The sequence below is a fragment of the Bidens hawaiensis genome, unplaced genomic scaffold, assembly GCF_021521415.1.
Source record: "Bidens hawaiensis isolate Kalapana, Puna unplaced genomic scaffold, B.hawaiensis_p1.1 tig00019321_1, whole genome shotgun sequence".
NCBI lineage: Eukaryota > Viridiplantae > Streptophyta > Magnoliopsida > Asterales > Asteraceae > Bidens > Bidens hawaiensis.
In genome coordinates this window covers 1-21,816 of record NW_027492929.1, presented here as the reverse complement: position 1 = coordinate 21,816, position 21,816 = coordinate 1, and positions in this window count along the sequence as shown.

The window sequence follows — 21,816 nt, the reverse complement described above, 5'->3', positions numbered from 1 at the left end:
CAAAAAATAAACTTGCGCATTGGTAAAACCTGAGCTTTATTAGTCACAGGTGTTGAAGAGTCTACTCGAATTTGGTCGGTTTCCACCAGTTTTGTTATGGAACCGGAACTAAAACAAAAAAAATGACATTTGATCGGTTTCCCGTACATTCGTTATGGTAACCGAACTAAATAAACACAATAGAAATCAAAGAATAATACAGTGCCGCCAAGTACCCAATAGAGCATTTGCAACACTGAAGTTTATTTTATATATATTCGTAATAGTAATAACTTACTTTATTTTATATTGATAAAAAGTAGCATTAATTTTCACACTTCATCAGTTACTATTTAAAATAAATAATATCATTTTTTCTATCAACACTTTCATATGTTGCGCACCTCTACGAGAACTATTATAATGATACCACATACGCACCGAATATTGTTATTTTATTATTATTAAGTAAAATAATTGTGATATTCATTGTTATGTATTTATAGATGACATTAAAATAATCTGTGCAAGTTTCAATGGTATTTAGCCACCGTGTATTGATATCATCAGTTGGTCATTGATTTATGCATTTGTTGCCAAGTTAAATTTTGTTATTGATGTTTTTAAAGTTTACTTTTATGATGTTTTACACTTTTTAATGTTTTGTTAATTGGTGGATTTTTAAACGCTCCACTCTGTTTTATTTGTGACGCGTAAGATCATTCACTAAAGGCGAGTCCAAAGGTCTTATAACAAAGAGGCTGTCAAAAACACCCGCAAGTTGTTTCAGTTGAAAAGAAAAAGACCACCTGACCTTCGTTATTTGAAAAGTATATTTTGGTTATAAAGAGAAACACAATAGTTTACCAATTCATTAACTACTTATCTTTTTTTATTAATAGAGTTTGAGTTATTATGCCATAAGATCTAGCAAATACTATCACTAGTTATCATAAAACTAACCAGATCATTTATGTTGGATAGTGATTCTCGAAAGTCAAAATAAGTCAATCAAAGTCTAAGTTAACTAACGGTATTAAAACACCGAGATTCAACTGTGATAACTTTAAATAGATCATTAAAGTTATATTGTTAACAACTTAACATAATAGTTATTTACATAAAACGGATTTGCAAATATATAGTTAGCATAATTACTAATCAAATTAACATAAATTATTAATACCTAACTACAATATCACTATAGGTGGTTTGTAAATAATAATGTATTTGGCTGTTAAAAAGAAAACTACAATACCACTTCAATTAAATGCAGCCACATAAGAAACTGCCAATGAAGCAAATGTCATTAATTAGATCTTCGAGAAAACACAATTGCTTTATGATCCATACAGTTTGAATTTTGGGGTTTTCAAATGCATTAAATAATAATTTTTAAGCAACGAAAGCAATTTATAACATGTTCGGTGAAAAAATTTATAACCCAAAGTAAGAGCCATGATTCATATGTATGTTTCTTGAAATTAAAATAAAACCATTGGATGCTTATAAAAATTAAAACTTTCTAGGGGGTGAAGAAGACAAAACCATGCAGGGAAATAAAACCATGTATCTTGTACCTTTATTCTTTCCTTGTATATACCAATGAAAAATTATATTTTTGTGATATAAAAGGAAAGGTATGTATCAAACATTTTAAAGTTATGAAAATGACTTTACAACAAAAAAAAAACTAAGGGTCATGCTAAACGTAATTTCATTGGTTGCTTGTCATACCCTCTCTGAAAAAACCAACTTTCATATTACCCCTTAAAATCATATAATTATCAAATTAGCACAAGATAAGGATTTTATATTATTTTTTTTACAAGATGCGTTTTTTTTATGATTTCGAGTTTAGGGTTTCGGGTTTCGGGTTTAAGGTTTCAGGTTTGGATTCGGGTTTAGGGTTCGGGTTTAGGTTTTCGGGTTTAGATTTTATGGTTTCGGGTTTAGGGTTTAGGGTTCGGGTTTAGGATTTAGGTTTTCGGGTTTCAAGTTTAGCGTTTAGGGTTTAGGGTTTAGGATTTAGAGTTTATGGTTCGGGTTTAGGGTTTAGGGTTCGGGTTTAGGGTTTTAGGTTGTAGGTTTTCGAGTTTCGGGTTTATTTTTTAAAAGATAAAAAGGTAAAATAAGGATATTATAAATATATATACTACTGAAATTAAAAAAAATAGATATGATAAATATTTACAATATTAATACTAAATAAATAAATTAATAGTAATACTTGATAGTTTTTAATTTTATATATGTAGTGAAGCCTATTAAGTGAAAAAAATGTTATAGGGACTAATATGTATATAAATAAAGTTAAGAGATAATAATAATTTATCTAATAAGTTAACGAGGGATGTATATTTGGTAAAAATGGTATAAGGAATGGTACATTTAACAACACCTAAAAACTAATCACCACAACAAGCCAAAAGGAAAGAGAGAGATGATGACAGTGACATTGTACTAGCTTAGTTAGTTAACTTGTATAATTAACTCAACCATAGCTTATAAGTGTGGTTAGCTTTTTTTAGATGCTTTAACGAAGTGCTGTGTTTGGGTGAACTTTTAAATTTGTTTATTTTCTTATTTGATTTTTTAAAAAACAAAATTTGTTAAACCTTCCTCAAAAGTTTCAAAAATGAGTTTTTCAAAAGTGTTTTTTTCGAAAAGCAAATAAGTTTGAATAACTCACCCAATCACCCTCTAAGTTTATTAGAAACACAACTTATATTAAAAACACCATAAGACTTATTTGTCACAAAAGCATAATCTCCTTTGATTAAACAATGTACAAACATGCATGCATGCATGCGCATGCATGCATGCATGCATACATGTGTGTGCGCGCGCGCATGTGTAATGTAAAGTATACATATCAGCCCCAAAAACATTTAACGGTAGAAGAGGTTTAGGAACTCACCTAATCCGTTTACATTTTCTTACTTTGACTGAGAACTTCCCTTGAATCACTAGACTCTATTTAAGCATTTAACTTTTATTACCTAAACTAACAGAGAACTAACCGAAAAATATCATTTAGTCAATCATGGACCCTTATACATGACCTTTATCTAGCTTTGCAAGACAAAGTTCAATTACTATAGAGTTCATCATAAATGAACCCTTCATATGGCCACGGTTAATAGGGGTTCATGGACCATATTCGCATCGGGGGGGGGGGGGGGAGTCATTTGCAAACAACCATTCACATAATGGACTTGCCATCCGCAAACCGTGGCCCATCTGCAGGTCATGACCCGTCCGCAAGCTTAGTCTCTCGGCCCACATGTTAATACTTTGTTTTGGCCCAAATTTTGATTATACAGGATTTGCCGACCTGACCCATTTTGCAAGTATCACTACCTGAATCTTAACTTTTGCCAATATATAAACTTTAGGCTTTTAGACTACCCGATCTAACATTATAACGAATTTCAAGTTGAACCGATTATATTTACCAAACCTTTTTGCGTACCGAGCCGTACTCGTTTTGTGGGATCTATTTTCTTAGGTTCTTTTAACATCAAATTTGTTACTTTATTACATAAATTGACCTGATCTATTATTCTAAAAACTTTCACTTGATAACAAGCCCATTTAATAAACCTTTTTAACGAATATGTACCCTAAACGAGTTAGATCTAGATCCGGAGTTGTAGACGTTATTTGGTGTTGATCCTTACTCGAATCCGAAACTTATCTTGATTGGATGTAAACATATTTGAAATCCTTACTCGAATCCGAACTAGGAGCTTAAGTGTGTGTGTTTTTATAGTGGATTTTGGTGTAGGAATTATTCCAAAAATGGTATAAATGAGTTATGTATACCTGTAGGTTCCCAGCCGGATCTACACGGAAGTATCTCGTACTACGTAGGTGCGGAATCCCTACGTAAGACGATACGAGTGTTTGATGCGATATACGTTAAAACCAAGCACAAATACACGTTACAATACTCAAAAGACACGTTGTATTGCAACTCCTTTAACACGTGATATGCAAATCACAATTACACGTTCTCAAGAACTTGTTAAACATAAGTCGTAGCCAAACATATATAGTTATCGACAACTTCGCCTAACAGACTAGGCGAAGTTATCAATAACTTCGCTTGTCCACAAGTTCGCTTATATCAGGCGAACTTGTGAGACAACTTAACTAAAACCCAAAAACAAAACCAACTAACACGATTACAGACACTAGATACTGAACTACTGACATCATATACCAACAGACTCCCCCTTGGCAGTAGCTTCATATCTCTAACTTTAATCACGTGTCGTGTAATCCCAAAACTCGAGTCACCCGTCTTCAAGCATGAACTCCCTGTCTTATACAGACAGAGACAACTCTCTGGTATTTCTTGGCTTCTTCTTTCCATGCAGGAATATAGAATATCTTTTTCTCGTTCAGCACCTGCAAGTCAGCTTGAGACAAATTCACCAAATGCATTGGATCATACACTCTCAGCAACTCTTGTTTATCTTCATCCTCCATCACCGCTTCAGCTGTTTCACTATCGACATACCACCATTTCAGATTCTTTAAGACATCCTTGGGCATTTGTTTCATCGGCACTTCTTTTAAACACCGGATCGGCTTATACTTCATTACCATCCAAGGTTTGCCATCAGCTCTCATACCTCTGTCTTTATCCTCAACTAGCTTCCCTTTCTACGGCTTTAACAACTCGAACTTTTTCTCTTTTATACTTTCTTTCCACATGATCTTTCCAATAATCCTAGCCATATTATCATCACTCCTGTTTATCAACCCCAACTTGGCTAAATCCTTCACCTCACACTCCGGCAAGGTATTCAATGATCTCAACAACCTTTTGAAATACTGAACTCCGTCAAAACGTTTGATCACAAACAGCCTCAACTGCTCATCATATAACCAGCATATAATCCCCTTTTTCGATTCAGCATACCCTTTGATGTTGTAACTCTTCTTGAACATAGTAGGAACCACTGGCTTCTTTGTCTTCACAAACCATTGAGCGTATTCTTCTTTCCATTTCGGCTGCTCTTCCCATTCAGTCTCGTCACTTCCCATATCATGACCCACATTCGTCTTATCAACTTCTGGAATTTCATGCTCAACATTATCCTCCACAATCTCTCCCTCTTCAATCTCACTGTCAATCACAATCTCGACTCCTATTTTCTCAATCTCTTCAACCGGTAACACATCGTTGTCACCCACAGTATCATCATCCAACATCTCCTCATCATCCACTACCACCACATCATCACCCCCTGATCTACCAGTTGCACCCGTTGACTCCCCCTGAGATGTGGAAGTCTCAAGAGTTTGTTCAGTTCTTGGCAACTCACCACCTGCACCTTTCGATGCATTGGGATCATCGTCTCTATCGTTACTCTTCTTCGTCCTCAACTCATCGCCCTTGCAGCTCGTCTCCCCCTGAGATGCTAAGAACTGTTTCAAGGCATCAAAAAGTTTACCGTGCTCAACCAGGAGGGACGACTGAATCTGATTCTCTGCAACAAGGCACTGAATAGCGTGAGTCTGGATCAGGTTTATTCTCGACTGTTCTGCCACGACCCTTTCAAGAGCTGCTATTCTGTCCGAGTCAGATAAAGTTGCATCAAAATCAAACCTCATATGAGAAATGTCTTGAGCATACGGTGGAGGGATTCCCAAAGTAGTCGGAACATCAGAAACAGGCTGAAAAGTAAACGCAGGTGGTATTGTAACAGATAAACCTGCAGTGGCAACCAGTGTCGACTCAACGAATCTTGCAACAACCTCCGATGGAGTAAGTGTAGGAAGTGGCAAAGACACAATTTCTGGAGCCGAAAACTGAAAAGTAGTTGGTGGAATGCCAAATGAAGATGATGTAGATACCACGGGAACATCCGAGGTGATTGGTCCTGTCACAGTCATGGACGCAGGGACCATAGTCATACCAGATAAGGCGGGTGGAGAGAAACGAACCACCCTCGAGCTTTCACCAGCTCCCGATCCTTCACCAGTTCTAACCCTTTTAGATCGACGAATCAAGCGACCCAACTCCTCCTCAAAATCAGACTCACTGTCATCTGTATCTTTCTTTCTTTTTCCATGAATTCTTTCTTGGGCGACCAATATCTGTCTTGTTTCAGCAACATCATCAGCTGAGGAGTCAGAGTCGGTTCTTTCAGAATCAGCTACAGACGTAGCTACCATTGACACTTCAACACCAGAAACCTCTGCTATTGAGACCTGAACCTCTGCCTCAGGATCAACTCATTCCATATCAAAAAATCCTTGGCCACCAAAAGCAGCTTCAAGGTCTACTTGTTCCTCCGTTGTCACAACAGGAGCAGCAGGCAATGCATGTTGTACCACAGGTGGTGGTTGGGAACCAACAGCCTGTTACGGTGCCGGATCCCGAAACTCGTCCCCACAAGGAGCAACATACGCCGGGTTGATCAAATAACGAAAAAGCGGAGTATGTCGTGGACGAAGCTCTGGTTTACTATGAGCACTCGACGCTCTGCACTGTGCGAATATCCTCTTGCTAACGCTCTCTACATATCGAATTGGACGGCGCTGAGGTAGCATAAGTGCCACATGATTCAAGATCATTTGTAAGAATCTTGGATACATCAAGAATCTTTCACGAGCTACCGCACGTCTCTGACGGTCTATCTCATAAAACACCATCTGACTGAAGCTGTAACGCTTGTTGTAAGTCAGTGCTGTCATTGCCGACTGCATCGTCGCATCCATCCCGTCCGTACCAGCCTTACGACCCGACATGCATACGATCATCACATGCATGAGAAAACGCCATTGATCCAACAAAAATCCCTTACGTCTCTGAGTGTCACCCAATGGACCAGAATAGCCCATTCTTAAAAAAGCGCCATCTCTGAATGGAGCAACAAAGTCTGTAGGATCATCTCTTGTCTCATTCCCAAACTGCAAGGCGAACCTTATCTGTTCCGATGAGAACTGCACCTCTTGATTGTTAACTGTGGCGCGCATGTCTGGCGGTTCGGCTCTACAATCGTATTCAACCGTATGCCAGAAGTCTTCTATGTTCGGCAGAGAAGTGGGCAGAGTTGTAGTAATAGCATGGAAGATACGCGAGCGAATGAGAAAAGTGATGATCTCGCGATAATCATCAACACCGCTAGCATCCGGGTCCAGTGTTATGTACATATTGTGCCCCGGAAAGAACTGACGGTCGTTATTACCACCTTCGTCACCACCAGCACCACCGGATCCTGCTACAGCTGCCATATCTGCATAACAAACGGACTAAGTTAGAAAATCGTCAAAGCAAATCATAACTTCGCCTATTACCATGAGCGAAGTTACGAGAAAATTTAGTGTGCAGGCGAAGTTAGACATAGGGCGAAGTTGAGCACAACTTCGCCTATACAATAACTTCGCCTGACAACAGATTAACTTTAAAATAATATGAAAAGCACAAGGCGAAGTTAAGTCTAAGGCGAAGTTAAGGATAACTTCGCCTAACCATAACTTCGCCCCTGATTAATAATAATTAAAGCAACATGCGAAGTTAAGCCTAAGGCGAAGTTGAGAACAACTTCGCCTAAACTATAACTTCGCCTGAACTGAAACGGCGACAGTTTAGTAGGCCACTCGATGCTTGTTTGGTGAATTTGGTGATTGTGGACAATAAAAACATGAAACTAAAGAGATCTCGACGATCACATTAGTTACGAACACGTTAAAAAGGATTTGAAAAGTGGGTGTTTAAAGGTTTGGATGAACGAGATCTCAAATCGGACTGAAACGGCATTTAATTAACGTGATCGACACAAATTACACATTATCCCGACCCTACACACCTTTAATACGAATTGAAATTGGAAAAATAACAAGTTTTGATTCAAGTAAACAAGTTCGCCGGGGGTTATGATAAGTTCGCTTGAATTTTGAGAATATGAACAGGTGTTTGACCAAAAAGTCTTTTATATAGGGCTGACATTACACAGGCGAAGTTAAGGTTTAACTTCGCTTACCCTTAACTTCGCCCAGTAACTTCGCTTTAAATTTACAAAAGAGGCCCTTAAACATTTGACCAAAATGCAACTTTCATTTAAAACTTCCTTTAAAGATTTAAATGTTACGATCAAAGACCAAGTAACCAAGTATTAAACCATAAAACGACATAGGTAAAGTAAAATTTAGGAATAAAGTACACGGGATCAAATTTCAGTCTTGTCGGGGACCAGCATGTTTCAGAAAAGATCCGAACAGGAATCATACTAATTAAATGGCTGTCACATAGATCCATGTTCAGCGGCATTATGACATAAAGACACAGGTTGTAAGTAGGTAAACAACTTAGTATGGTTTTCATCGCCTCTGTGATACGGATTAGGTTCAATTAAGCTCAAAATTTAAACGGACAACACATCAGAGATTGTGATGCCTCCCATCTATTCTCAAAGCTTATTTGACTTTCCCGAGTCACCCCGAGTTGACCTCGACCCGTAGTGTCTGATTAAACAGTAAGTACATCTTGATCTTTAGAGTCTTTTTCCCGTTCTCTTTCTTGCCTCTTGATTGATAAGTATAACATAATAAGCTTCAGAAGGCTTAACATCATCATTTTTTTTTTATTTTTTTAAATAATAAAGATTTACATAGCTTCAAACAGTAGACTACTGCAAGTCCCGAATCTGGATAACTGCAGGTACTTGACACACTATCTTCTTGGGAATCAGAACACTCACGGGCTCGTGTATGACTGGGTAATCGCTTTTCTGCCTATCATTCGGAAAGATGTATATGGAGACATACACAACTCTTAATGAGTCTTCCTTTTAAATCAAGAAGATTTAGTTAGTATCACTTTAACTTTTACGCACCATAAAAAGCTACCATAACATACAGTGACTGTTCTAGAGTCTTTTACGCCTAATAAGTTCACTAGTTAAGCACACAGAAATAGTTTCTATATCACTTTCCATAGTTGGATCAATTTTTTTAGAAACATTGTATTGAAACTTCTTACGAAGTTATAGACTTGAAAAATTATATCATCTCCCAAAAAACAAGTTAAATTCTGTCGCCCCGATCAAGAAAGTCTTTAGGTAAACGGCTATCCTGAAGATCCAATGGATCAGCTGGACCGACCACATACGAATATGTGTCCTTCTAACTAAGTATGAACGACTATTTTTCAGCGAAAGAATAAAACCACATCATAAACCGCCCCGGTCACTTTCAGTCATCCGGTTAATGGCTATCCTCATAATCTACTGGTAGAAGTGAGGACCAAACACATCCGAAGATATGTCCTTCAAACTGAAGCAACCGACATAATTCTAAGCGATAGTGACGTTTTTTTTACTCAAAAACGAAAAATACGGTTACTCGGGATTGATTATCTCATTAAGCTCAACGAGATTTTGAAAACGAGTTCTGTCAAACGCTTTAGTAAAAAGATCAGCGAAATTATCTAACGAATCAACCTTTTCGAGCACTATTAATTTCTTCTCAGCACAATCCCGTATAAAATGATGACGAATGTCAATGTGTTTAGTTTTGCTATGTTTTACGGGATTGTTAGTTACTGAGATTGCAGCAGTGTTATCAATACAAATAGGAGTTTGAGTAAAATTCAAACCGTAATCGCGCAATTGCTGTTGTATCCAAAGAACCTGGGAGCAGCAGTTTGATGCTGCCATGTATTCTGCTTCACAGGTAGAAATGGCTACTGAGGTCTGCTTCTTGCACTGCCATGACACCAATCTTCCTCCCAGAAACTGACATCCGCCGGTTGTCGACTTCTTGTTCTGATTGCACCCTCCATAGTCAGAGTCTGTGTAAGCAACCAAGTCCAGGTCTCCCCCTTTCGTGTACCACAATCCCAGCTTAGGCTTGCCTTTGAGATACCGCAGTATTCTCATCACTCCCTTCATGTGAGATTCCTTTGGGTTTGCCTGAAAACGAGCACAGAGACAAACTGCAAACATAATGTCAGGTCTAGATGCAGTTAAATACATTAAAGAACCTATGATTACTCGATATTGGGTGGGGTCCACATCTGCATCACTGTCTGAATCAGCACCCAGTTTGTGGTTGACGCAAACTGGAGTATCAAATGGAGTGTTGTCCTCCATCTTGAAGCGTTTGAGAAAGTCTTGGACATATTTAGTTTGATGGATGAACATCCCATATTTCTTCTGATCAACCTGCAATCCTAAAAAGAAAGTTAACTCACCCATTGCACTCATTTCAAACCTCTTTTTCATGACTTCTTCAAACTCCTGACACATGACGACTTTTGATGCTGCAAATATGATGTCGTCTACGTAGACTTGAACTAGTAGAAAATCTCGCCCTTTTCTCTTGACAAACAGCGTGCTGTCAATCTTTCCTCTTTCGAACCCATTCTCAAGTAAGTAATCAGATAAGGTGGCGTACCAGGCACGAGGGGCCTGATGTAGTCCATATAGCGCTTTACTCAGCTTGTACACATGATCAGGAAAGTCATGGTCAGGAAAACCCAGAGGCTGTTCAACGTATACTACCTCATCGACTTTACCATTAAGAAAAGCACTTTTCACATCTAATTGGAATACCTTCATCTCATTGTGTGCAGCAAATGCCAAAAATAGTCGAATCGCTTCCAATCTTGCCACAGGAGCAAACACTTCATTGTAGTCAATTCCTTCCTGCTGATTAAACCCTTTAACTACCAGCCTCGCCTTGTTTCTTATGATTATTCCTTTCTCATCTCTCTTACACTTAAAGACCCACTTTGTGCCAATAGCATGTACATTCTTCGGTTTTGCTACCAACTTCCAGACTTCCGTCTTCTCGAACTGAGCTAACTTTTCTTGCATGGCTTCGACCCACGAGCTATCCTTGAGAGCCATTTGATAATTCTTTGGTTCAATCTGGCTGATGAAGCAGGTGTACAAGCATTCATTTAAGATACCCGTTTCTTTAATGCTTGCGAAAACACAAGTGTGCTCATTCAAGCTTCGTCTTGTTTGTACACCGTCAGACAGATCACCTATCACATTCTCCAAAGGATGCTTTTTGTGAACTCCAGTAGTCGGAACCGTACTGACTTCCAGATTGTTTTCCAAGTTCGAAGAGAGTTCATCAATGGGTGATTGATGTAGAGAGTGAAAATGATTGTAGAATTCTTCCTCAGTAGAGGCAGCAGGAATATCAGCGGTTCTTGACGAGGAGGGATAACACTCATCGTATCGCGGACGTTGCACAATATTTTCTTCCTCATCATACAGAATCTGTGAAGCAATTTTCTCATCAACTTCTGCAAAATCCAAGTAAGGCATATTAAAGGATTTGAACAGTTTATCATAGTCAAAAGCTTCAGCGGGTCCCGTGCTGGGCATTGGTGGTTTGTAACTCGTGATGTCGGTGTTACATACCACTTCAACCTTGCTGTTCGATAAATTAAAGACTCTTCTGTTGGGTGTCCCAACAACATATCCGACTAAAATACCTTCGTCGGCTTTCTCACCAAATTTAGAGTTTGTCTTTAAAATCGTACATGGGGACCCGAATGGTTCGAGACCATTCAAGTTTGGCTTTCGACCATGCATAAGTTCATAAAAAGTTTTATTTAGCCTTTTAACAGTTAAAACACGATTAAGGATATAACAGGCTGTGGCAACTGCTTCAGCCCAGAACACCACGGGAAGTTTAGCATCAGCCAGCATGGTTCTGGCTCCTTCAATTAGCGTCCTATTCTTCCTCTCAGCCACCCCATTTTGTTGCGGAGTATACGGGGCGTTGTACTGGTGGTCTATCCCTTTTTGTAAGCAGAACAGCTCCATCTGGTAGTTTTTGAACTCTGTCCCATTATCACTCCTGATGTACTTAACCTTTCTCCCCACAATATTCTCAACCTTAGTAATCAAGTTAATTACCAACTGAACCGTCTCATCTTTTGTCTTCAGAAAGTATACCCACGAGTATCAAGAGTAATCATCGGTTATTACCAAGTAGTATGTCCTTCCACCTAGACTCTTTACAGTCACGGGACCGAAAATATCCATGTGAAGTAGGTCTAGGGTACTGACAATTGAATTAACCTTCTTGGTGAGATGAGGTTTCTTGTGTTGCTTTCCCTTATTGTACGATAAGCATTGGTCTTCAAAGTTGAAATTCTTAAAGGGAACACCAAGCACCAGCCCATTCTTGACAATGTAGTTCATTTTTCGAAGATGTATATGCCCCATTCTTCGATGCCATAACTCGGACTCCGATTCAGTTGCTTTTGACAGAAGACATGATTCTTCTGTTGCCATCTCAGTTGACCTCATATCCATGACGTATGTGTTCTTTTCTTTTGGAGCTTTCATCAACACCCATACCTCTGGTATCTTGAAACCAAGATACAGAACAATTGCTTCATCTTTGGTAAAGTGCACTGTGTACTCTTTGTCACAAATCTGAGATACGCTCTACAAATTATGCTTCAACTCTTCTACAAAATTCACCTTTTCTAACTTCATTTTACCATTTATCACAGTTCCAATACCAGTAATTCTACCACCGCTATCTCCAGCGAAACTAACTCTTCCTCCTTGAACAGGTTTCCATTCGTGTAACAAATTCTTGTTACCAGTCATGTGTCGGGAACAGCCACTGTCCACAACCCACAGATTGTTTGCAGTCCTGTTCAACTGTTCCTGCACGATTAAAGAAAAGGATTAAAATCTGGGGACCCAAGACCTACTGGTCTTGGGTCGATTAAATATGTTAAACGGCATCCCGTATTGAGAATGATTTCTGTAAGTTCTATAAGGATACCTTCTTGAGAATTGACTATGAGGCCATCCAAACCTTAGTGGATTAACTGAATTATAATTGTTGGTTCGGTTGTTAACTGGGAAAAATTGAGATCGATTTCTTTGAAATCTTGGATTAGTCCAATGTCTGAATTTTGGAGAGTTAGCATTCTTACCATTATAGTAATTACTGTTAGTTTTATTCTCAGTTTTCGGAGGCCTCATACCTCTGAATCTCTGATTAAGAGGACAATAAGCAATCAGGTGTCCTATTTGATTGCATCTGAAACAGCTCCTGTGTTCAACTTTCGTCTCAACAGTTGTAGTTGTACACGGCAGACGTGGTAAGTATTTGTCCCGTATGGTACACATGATTTTAGATTGTAGTTGTACATTGCCTAAATTGTTTTTTTTATTATTTGTTTGTAGAGGCTTGGTATTATATTCGTGACAAATGGTTGGTACCCTACAAAGAGAAGTTCGTGTCTTGCTGGATTGACGACCGATTAAACTTCGGCGAGCATACAACAAACAGAGTTGAGGGCCAGCATGCGAACTTGAAGAGATACCTTGCGGGGCCGAACAATTAGCTGGACTCTATTGCGGCGTTTGCCCTTGAAGTGGTGAATTCCCAAATGGAAGAAATTGGTGCGACCCTTGAAGACTCCCGTGTTAGTGTCAAGAAGTACCATAAGTTGACTTTGTTTGAAAAGCTACATAATAGGGTGTCACTTTTTGCTATCGCTAAACTTGACGAAGAGCTGACTTTGCTGGACACATTACAAGATACGGGGGCGGAGTGCGACCACCGGTTACAAACATCATGGGGCTTGACGTGTGCTTGTTAGCTTAACTAGTACACTATTCACAATATACGTATTCCATTAAAAGACGTAGACCCCTTTTGGAGGAAGCTCGATTTCAGTCCGGCGTCTGTTGGATACGAAGAACCAGACTATGAAGCGGAACTGGAAGATGTGAAAAAACAAGTTCTAGGACTAAACAACCGAATGCAAAAAGAAAAGTCTATTCTTAAAGATAAAGTCTGTTCTTCCTGGGAAATCAAACAAGGAGGAGTCTGAGAACCGAGAGGACCCTAGGGGGCGTCCAAATCTAAACCAACAAGCTAAGAAAAGAGAAACCCCTAGACAGAGCTCGTACTCCCCGTCCCCGTCAACTGATCCCCACAAACACAGCTCCTACGCCCCCTCCCCGTCATTTGATCCCCACAGACACGGCTCCTACCCCCCCCTCCCGTCATTTGATCCCCACAGACACGGCTCCTACGCCCCCTCCCCGTCATTTGATCCCCACAGACACGGCTCCTAAGCCCCCTCCACGTCTTTTGATCCCCACTGACACAGCTCCTACGCCCCCTCCCTATCACAGGAACCAACACCAGAAACCCCCACCCATTCGTTGTCACGTCCCTAGTCTCAGTCTCAGTTGTCGCGTTCCCAGTCTCAGTCTCAGGCCCGGTTTAAGATACCTAAACCACCGAAACGCTCATCTAAAAAGCAAGAGACTCCAACCGACCTTGGTTTTCCATTACTGCGTGACCCAAAGGACGTCCCAATCATAGAACGTTATAGGCACATCATTCCCACCTGGACATACCCGTTCATTTCAGGAATAAAAGATGTAAAGCCAGATGGTAATTGCTGTGACAACTGCCCTATCCGACCCGATCCAGGTACCCCGTTTTCGAATCCGATTCTTTTTATGATTTAAAATTTGTTTATTAATTTTTGTAAATTTAACATTAAATAAATTATATATATATTTTTATATTACTTAATAATAATAATAGTATTAATTTCTTGTCGCCGTCCCGCCTCTTTCTCCTTGCTTGTCCTTTGGTTCTTCCCGCCTAAGGACGTCTGCGCAGCTCCACGCGCCAGACTCCTTACAAGGAAGCCTGCGTGAAGACCAGCTGTTCCAGCGATACGCGAGGCGAACTGTTCCCCGCAACGCGCTAAGAATGGTAATTCTTCACGCGGCGCGCTAAGAATGGTAGTTCTTCCCGCGGCGCGCTAAGGATTATAGTTCTTCCCGCGGCGCACTAAGAATTATAATTCTTCCCGCGACGCGCTTAGGATTTGTAGTTTTTCTCGCGACGCGCTAAGGATTGTTCTCTGTCTGCCTTCGCCCTCGCGCTCGAGTCTTCTCGCGCTAAACCTTAAGTCTTTTCTTCTGTTTAGGTCAGCCTGTATTCTTTTGATATCTTTTGTTTGAAGCACCTTAGGTCAGTTCCGACATTTGTCCGAAAAGCCACTTTCGGCGCAGCATGCGCACCAATCCTATTGGTTGACAGAAAAAGTGACTGACATAATCTTTTGAAATCTTCTTTTGCATGCCTTGAACAGTGCTTTATCTGACACCTCCCATGCTTTACCTGTAACCTGTCAGCCTTTTCCCCATCCTCTGCAGCTGCCGGCATATCTTTTGATATCTTTTGCTTTTGTTTTCTTATGCTTTTAATATCTTTTGCTTGATTTGATGAGATCTTTTCCTCTTTTTAAGGGATTGTGTTCCCTAGGGTTTCCCTATATATAATACTATTTTCTTGTTATTTAACACTACACACACTACACTTAATCTCTCTTCCCTTTGCTCTCTGCCCTAGTTCCTCAGCAGCACCTCCAACTCTTCTCTCTGCCTTCGTCTTTTCCCTTGTCCTGCCCAGATTTCCGGTAATATATAATATATAATAATTTGTTAAAGATACATATTGCTATGCTAACATATATTCTAGGCATAAAAACCAATCGTTAAACCAATAAACTCTTATTTATAGGTTAACTTGTGCTTGTTTAAAAGTTGGTTCTTGCTTTACCTTTCAACACACCGTTTACATGTGAGTAATCTCGTACCTAATCCCTTTTTATTTTTTAATGTTTTGGGATGTTCATGTGTTCGTACAAACTTGAGTCTTAAGCTTGTTTATAAACTTTTGTCGCGCAAAACCCCATGTGTTATGGACGTAGACTTGGCTGTTTATTTGTATGTGTGGATCATTAACCGTCTTGTCGGCCTATTCAGCAGTTTTCATGGATCCATTGGATGAACACGGGAGAACTATCGTTTATGATTTCTCTTTTGTTTACACTTGCACAGTTTTCTTGTTTTTGTGCTCAATTGGGAGCACGGGTTGAACTATGAGCTATGATCTATTAGGCTTGATCACAATCTGATTACACCCTTGTTGAACACCAGTTATACACATGATGCGCGCAGATATTGTTATCTATTTATATGTATTAAACTTGATTTCTCACCGACACGCAAGTGTTGACGTTTTATTTTAACACATGTTCAGGTTTGCTGTAGCTGTTTCTGGAAGCTTGAGGACACATAGGATGTTTTCTTTTCTTTTGGACCTAGTTTAAAATGTAACGAGACAAGTTTATGTTATTTGAATATTTTGATTTATGTTATGATTTATGTTACTTTACAAATTGTGTTGCGCGTGCGCGGTAAATGTATTTATTAAATATTGACACCCAAATAGTGTCACGAGTAATGAAACAATACGTGGCGCCCCGATGTATAATCCGCCATCGGTCGGGGTGTTACAGATTGGTATCAGAGCTCCGTGACTTTAGGATAGGTGGTTAGACGTAACGACCTAGAATACCTAACAGTCCCTTCTCGCGCATGAGAAATATCTCATGTTTGCGCGCTAATTGTTAATTACTCGATATTTATAAAATATGCTTGCGCTTACGCAGCACTTGATTTCATGTTTTATTCGCGATCTTTCGATTTTTATTAAATTTCAATTTATTTCTCTACTTACATATTCGTTTGTTGTGGGGATTGAAAATCCGAGAAGTCATGGTGGTACATGAATAGTTGATTTTCAATTACCATTAACTTTATGTTTTAAATTGAAGATTTGAAAAGTCATGGTGATACATGAATTGTCAATCTCCAATATTCATTTACTCGATATTTTAAATTGAAGATTTGAAAAGTCATGGTGATACATGAATTGTCAACCTTCAATGCTCATTTACTTGTATATTTTAAATTGAAGATTTGAAAAGTCATGGTGATACATGAATTGTCGATTTTCAATTCGAATTTATTACCTGTATTAAGTTTGCATTTAAATTCATATTTCACTTCAAAATTTGATAGCATTTAACTCCGCGAAACAAGCTTTACGACGATGTACTTTGCGATAAAACGATTTCCCATACCAAGATGTTAACAAAAAATTAAAACTTTTATAGAATGCCCCTCTATCAGCTCGTTATCAGAGGAGAGAGGCCGCGCGCAGACGTAGGCAGCAACGTTCCCAGGAAATGGCCGCCGCAATAGCTCAAGCCTTAAACCAAACTAATACAAACCCCTCCGGATACAATATTAAATCCTTCAATGCGGGTAACCCTCCGAAATTCACAGGGCTTGATGGAGCCACCGTAATGCTCCAATGGCTCGAGAAAATTGAGAACACCTTCCTCCATACCCAATGCCCTCCAGACCGACGAACCTTATATGCCTCTAGTGTCCTGGAATCAAGGGCGCTTACTTGGTGGAACGGAGTAGCTCATGCGCGTGGCGCAGAGGCTGCTTCTAGCATGCTCTGGGAGGAATTCAAGGAAATCTTGACGCGAGAATTCTGCCCTCCCAACGAAGTAAAGCGCCTTGAGGAGGAATTTTGGAACTTGAAACAGTACAGTGGCGAAGCGCGCGAGTACGCTACGCGCTTCCATGAATTAAGCTTGCTTGTCCCGCACCTAGTTACCCCTTCCCGCCGAGCCATCGAAAAGTTTCTTGGGGGTCTCCCCATGGAAATTCAAGATTCTGTATGGGCCAGGAACCCAGCAACCCTCTCTGACGCCATCGAGTTGGCCGCTGTGCTCAGCGACAACCATGTCAGGGCAGGAACCCTGTTCCTGCGGGGAGCCGAAAAGACCAAACTCACCAAGACTGTCCCAGAACCAACAGAAACCAAACCAGAACCCTCAAACCGTAACAACCTCAAGCGCAGGCGCAAAGCCTACGCGCTTACCAACCCGCTCGTTGTCCAGCAACCCGCCTACCAACCTCCAGTATACGCTCTTAACCCACTGTCAACCTACCCCACACCCCCTGTAGTCCATAACTATGCCTTAACCAATCCCGCACTCCCTGCCCCGCCAACTAAGAAACCCTACACAGGAAACCAACCCTTTTGCCCAACCTGTAGACTTCACCATCCAACTCAAGTCCCGTGTCGACTTTGTCACCGATGTGGCCGCGCTGGTCACAATGCGGAAAACTGTAGAGTCCTTCCCTCCAACCCAATTGCGCAAACACCACAAACCTACCTGCAGAACCCACAACCAACATACCCTAATCCACGACCCAGGTCGTGCTACAACTGCGGTGATCCCAGTCATTTCCGGAACGCGTGCCCGAGACTGCAAGTTCAGATTACGCAAGCGAACCCAGTTAACCAAATTTCGAACCAAGTGACGCGCGGACGAGCTTTTAATATAACCCCGCACCAAGCGCAAGCGAATAATGACGTGGTTAATGGTAAAAATGTATTTGAGCAGAAACTTGCGCGACCGCGCATAAACTTAAGCGAAAACTTTTCAGTTGAATTGGCTAATGGTGAAACTATTTTAATAAACTCCGTAATCAAAGATTGCACGCTTAACCTTAACGAAAACGATTTTCTAATCGACCTTATTCCTATGCCGCTTGGAAGTTTTGATGTTATTATCGGTATGGACTGGCTCTCGCAAAATCGCGCCGAAGTTATTTGCGCCAAAAAGATGATTCGCATTCCTCGAGAAAATGGTGATCTGCATATCTACGGCGAGAAACCATCTAACGGTCTTAAACTAATGTCATGCACTGAAGCCCGAAGACTTTTGCGGAAGAAATGTGTCGCATTCTTAGCTCATGTGGTCAAACCCGATGAAGGAAAGAAGAAACTTCGCGAAATCCCTATCGTGCTTGACTTCCCTGAAGTCTTTCCCGATGATCTTTCTGGTCTACCTCCTGCTCGGGAAGTCGAGTTTCGTATTGATCTGGTCCCTGGTGCTTCCCCCGTAGCCAAATCTCCTTATCGTCTTGCGCCCGCTGAAATGGAAGAATTAGCAAGTCAACTCCAAGAGTTGACCGCTAAAGGATTCATTCGCCCTAGCTCTTCGCCCTGGGGTGCTCCGGTGTTGTTCGTTAAAAAGAAAGATGGTACGTTTCGCATGTGTATTGATTACCGCGAGCTGAACAAGCTCACCATTAGGAACCGGTATCCCTTACCGCGTATTGACGACCTCTTTGACCAACTCCAAGGTGCCTCTTGTTTCTCCAAAATCGATCTTCGTTCTGGCTATCACCAGTTGCGTATCCGCGAAGAAGATATTCCCAAAACTTCCTTTCGAACCCGCTACGGTCATTTTGAATTCTTGGTCATGCCCTTCGGTTTAACCAACGCACCCGCTGTTTTCATGGATCTAATGAATCGGGTGTGTAGGCCTTTCTTGGATAAATTCGTGATCGTGTTCATCGATGATGTTCTGGTGTATTCTAAAACCAAGGCCGAGCATGAGCAACATCTTCGGTTGGTGTTGCAAAAGCTTCGAACCAAGCAACTCTTTGCCAAACTCTCCATGTGTGAATTTTGGTCGGATGAAGTACAGTTTCTTGGTCATGTTGTAAACAAGATGGGTATTCATGTCGACCCATCCAAGATTGAAGCAATCAAGAACTGGATTACGCCATCCACTCCTACCGAAATCCGTTCCTTTTTGGGCTTAGCTGGTTACTACCGGCGATTTATTTCGAACTTCTCAAAGATCGCTTTGCCTTTAACAGCTTTAACGCACAAAGGCAAACCGTATATTTGGGGCTCGAAGCAAGAAGAAGCCTTTCAAACGCTCAAGCGATTGTTGTGCGAAGCTCCTGTTCTAACTTTACCAGAGGGTAATGATGATTTTGTCGTGTATTGTGATGCCTCCAACCAAGGTCTCGGTTGTGTACTTATGCAACGAGGCAAGGTTATCGCTTACGCGTCAAGGCAACTCAAGATTCATGAAAAGAATTATACGACTCACGACCTCGAACTTGGCGCAGTTGTATTTGCTTTTAAAATCTGGAGACACTACCTTTATGGGACTAAGTGTATCATTTACACCGACCACAAAAGCCTTCAGCACATTTTTGATCAAAAGGAACTTAACATGAGACAACGCCGATGGAACGAACTCATCAGCGATTACGATTGTGAGATCCGATATCACCCTGGAAAGGCTAATGTGGTAGCCGATGCGCTCAGCCGTAAACCCAGCCAACTTAACTGTATCTTGCCGCGCACGCACGCAGCTTCACTTCGCGCCGATTCAAAGCAATCTTGAATCGCGCATTCGCGACGCGCAGCGCGCATCCATCAGCAATGGCAACCTTCGCGCCGAGTTAGCGTGTGGCGCGGAAGCGCATTTTGTCCCTAATCTGAGTGGAATTCTCTGCTATCTCAATCGCATCTGGATTCCCAATGATGAGAATCTTCGCTCTGTCATACCGAGTGAAGCGCACAAATCTCGGTATTCCGTTCATCCTGGTGCTGACAAAATGTACAAAGATTTGCGCCTTTATTATTGGTGGCCTGGTATGAAAAAGGATATTGCTATGTTGGTAGCTAAATGCCTAACTTGTTCTAAGGTAAAAGCTGAACATCAACGCCCATCTGGTTTGCTCGAACAACCTGAAATTCCTACGTGGAAATGGGAAAGTATAGCAATGGACTTTATCACCAAGATACCCTTGACCGCAAGCAAACATGATAGCATTTGGGTAATAGTGGATCGATTGACCAAGTCTGCCCACTTTCTGCCCATTCGTGAAACCTACCGTGTTGAACAACTTGCGCATCTTTATGTCAAGGAAATTGTCTGCCGTCATGGTACTCCCTTGAGCATCATATCCGATCGCGATGGCCGTTTTATATCTCGCTTTTGGAAATCTCTCCAATCTGCGTTAGGAACTCGTTTGGACATGAGTACTGCATATCATCCTCAGACTGACGGACAGTCTGAGCGAACCATCCAAACCCTTGAGGATATGCTTCGATCTTGTGTTCTTGATTTTGGAGGTAATTGGGATTCGCACCTACCTCTGATCGAGTTCTCTTATAATAACAGCTATCATTCCAGCATCGGTATGGCCCCATTTGAAGCACTTTACGGTCGAAAGTGCCGCTCGCCGATTTGTTGGAGCGAATTGGGTGAAGTTCAAATCACAGGACCCGAACTAGTTCAAGAGACAACCGATAAAATCGCCAAGATCCGTGATCATCTGCTGACTGCCAGAAGCCGACAGAAGAGTTACGCAGATCGCAGGCGAAAGCCTCTCGAATTTCTAGTTGGTGATCTTGTTCTCCTCAAAGTATCGCCCTGGAAGGGTGTTGTCCGCTTTGGGAAGAAAGGTAAGCTTGCACCTCGTTATGTTGGTCCGTTCAAGATTCTTGCGAGGGTGGGAAAAGTTGCCTACAAGCTTGACCTACCGCCCGCGCTCAGCAATGTGCATCCAACGTTCCATGTATCCAATCTCAAGAAATGTTTAGCTGACGAGAACCTTCACATACCACTTGATGAAGTTCAAGTTGATGAGTCCATGCATTTCGTTGAGAAGCCTGTTGAGATTATGGATCGCGAGGTAAAGCAAACCAAGCGCTGTCGCATCCCTATTGTCAAAGTTCGTTGGCAGTCCAAGCGCGGAGCCGAGTTCACTTGGGAAAGGGAAGATCAAATGAAGATCAAGTACCCGCACCTTTTCTCTGCGCATCCTACTTCGAGATAAATTTCGGGACGAAATTTCTTAAAGTAGGGGAGACTGTGACAACTGCCCTATCCGACCCGATCCAGGTACCCGTTTTCGAATCCGATTCTTTTTATGATTTAAAATTTGTTTATTAATTTTTGTAAATTTAACATTAAATAAATTATATATATATTTTTATATTACTTAATAATAATAATAGTATTAATTTCTTGTCGCCGTCCCGCCTCTTTCTCCTTGCTTGTCCTTTGGTTCGGTCTATAATAATCCTAATAAATTATTATAAATATTCTAATTTTAA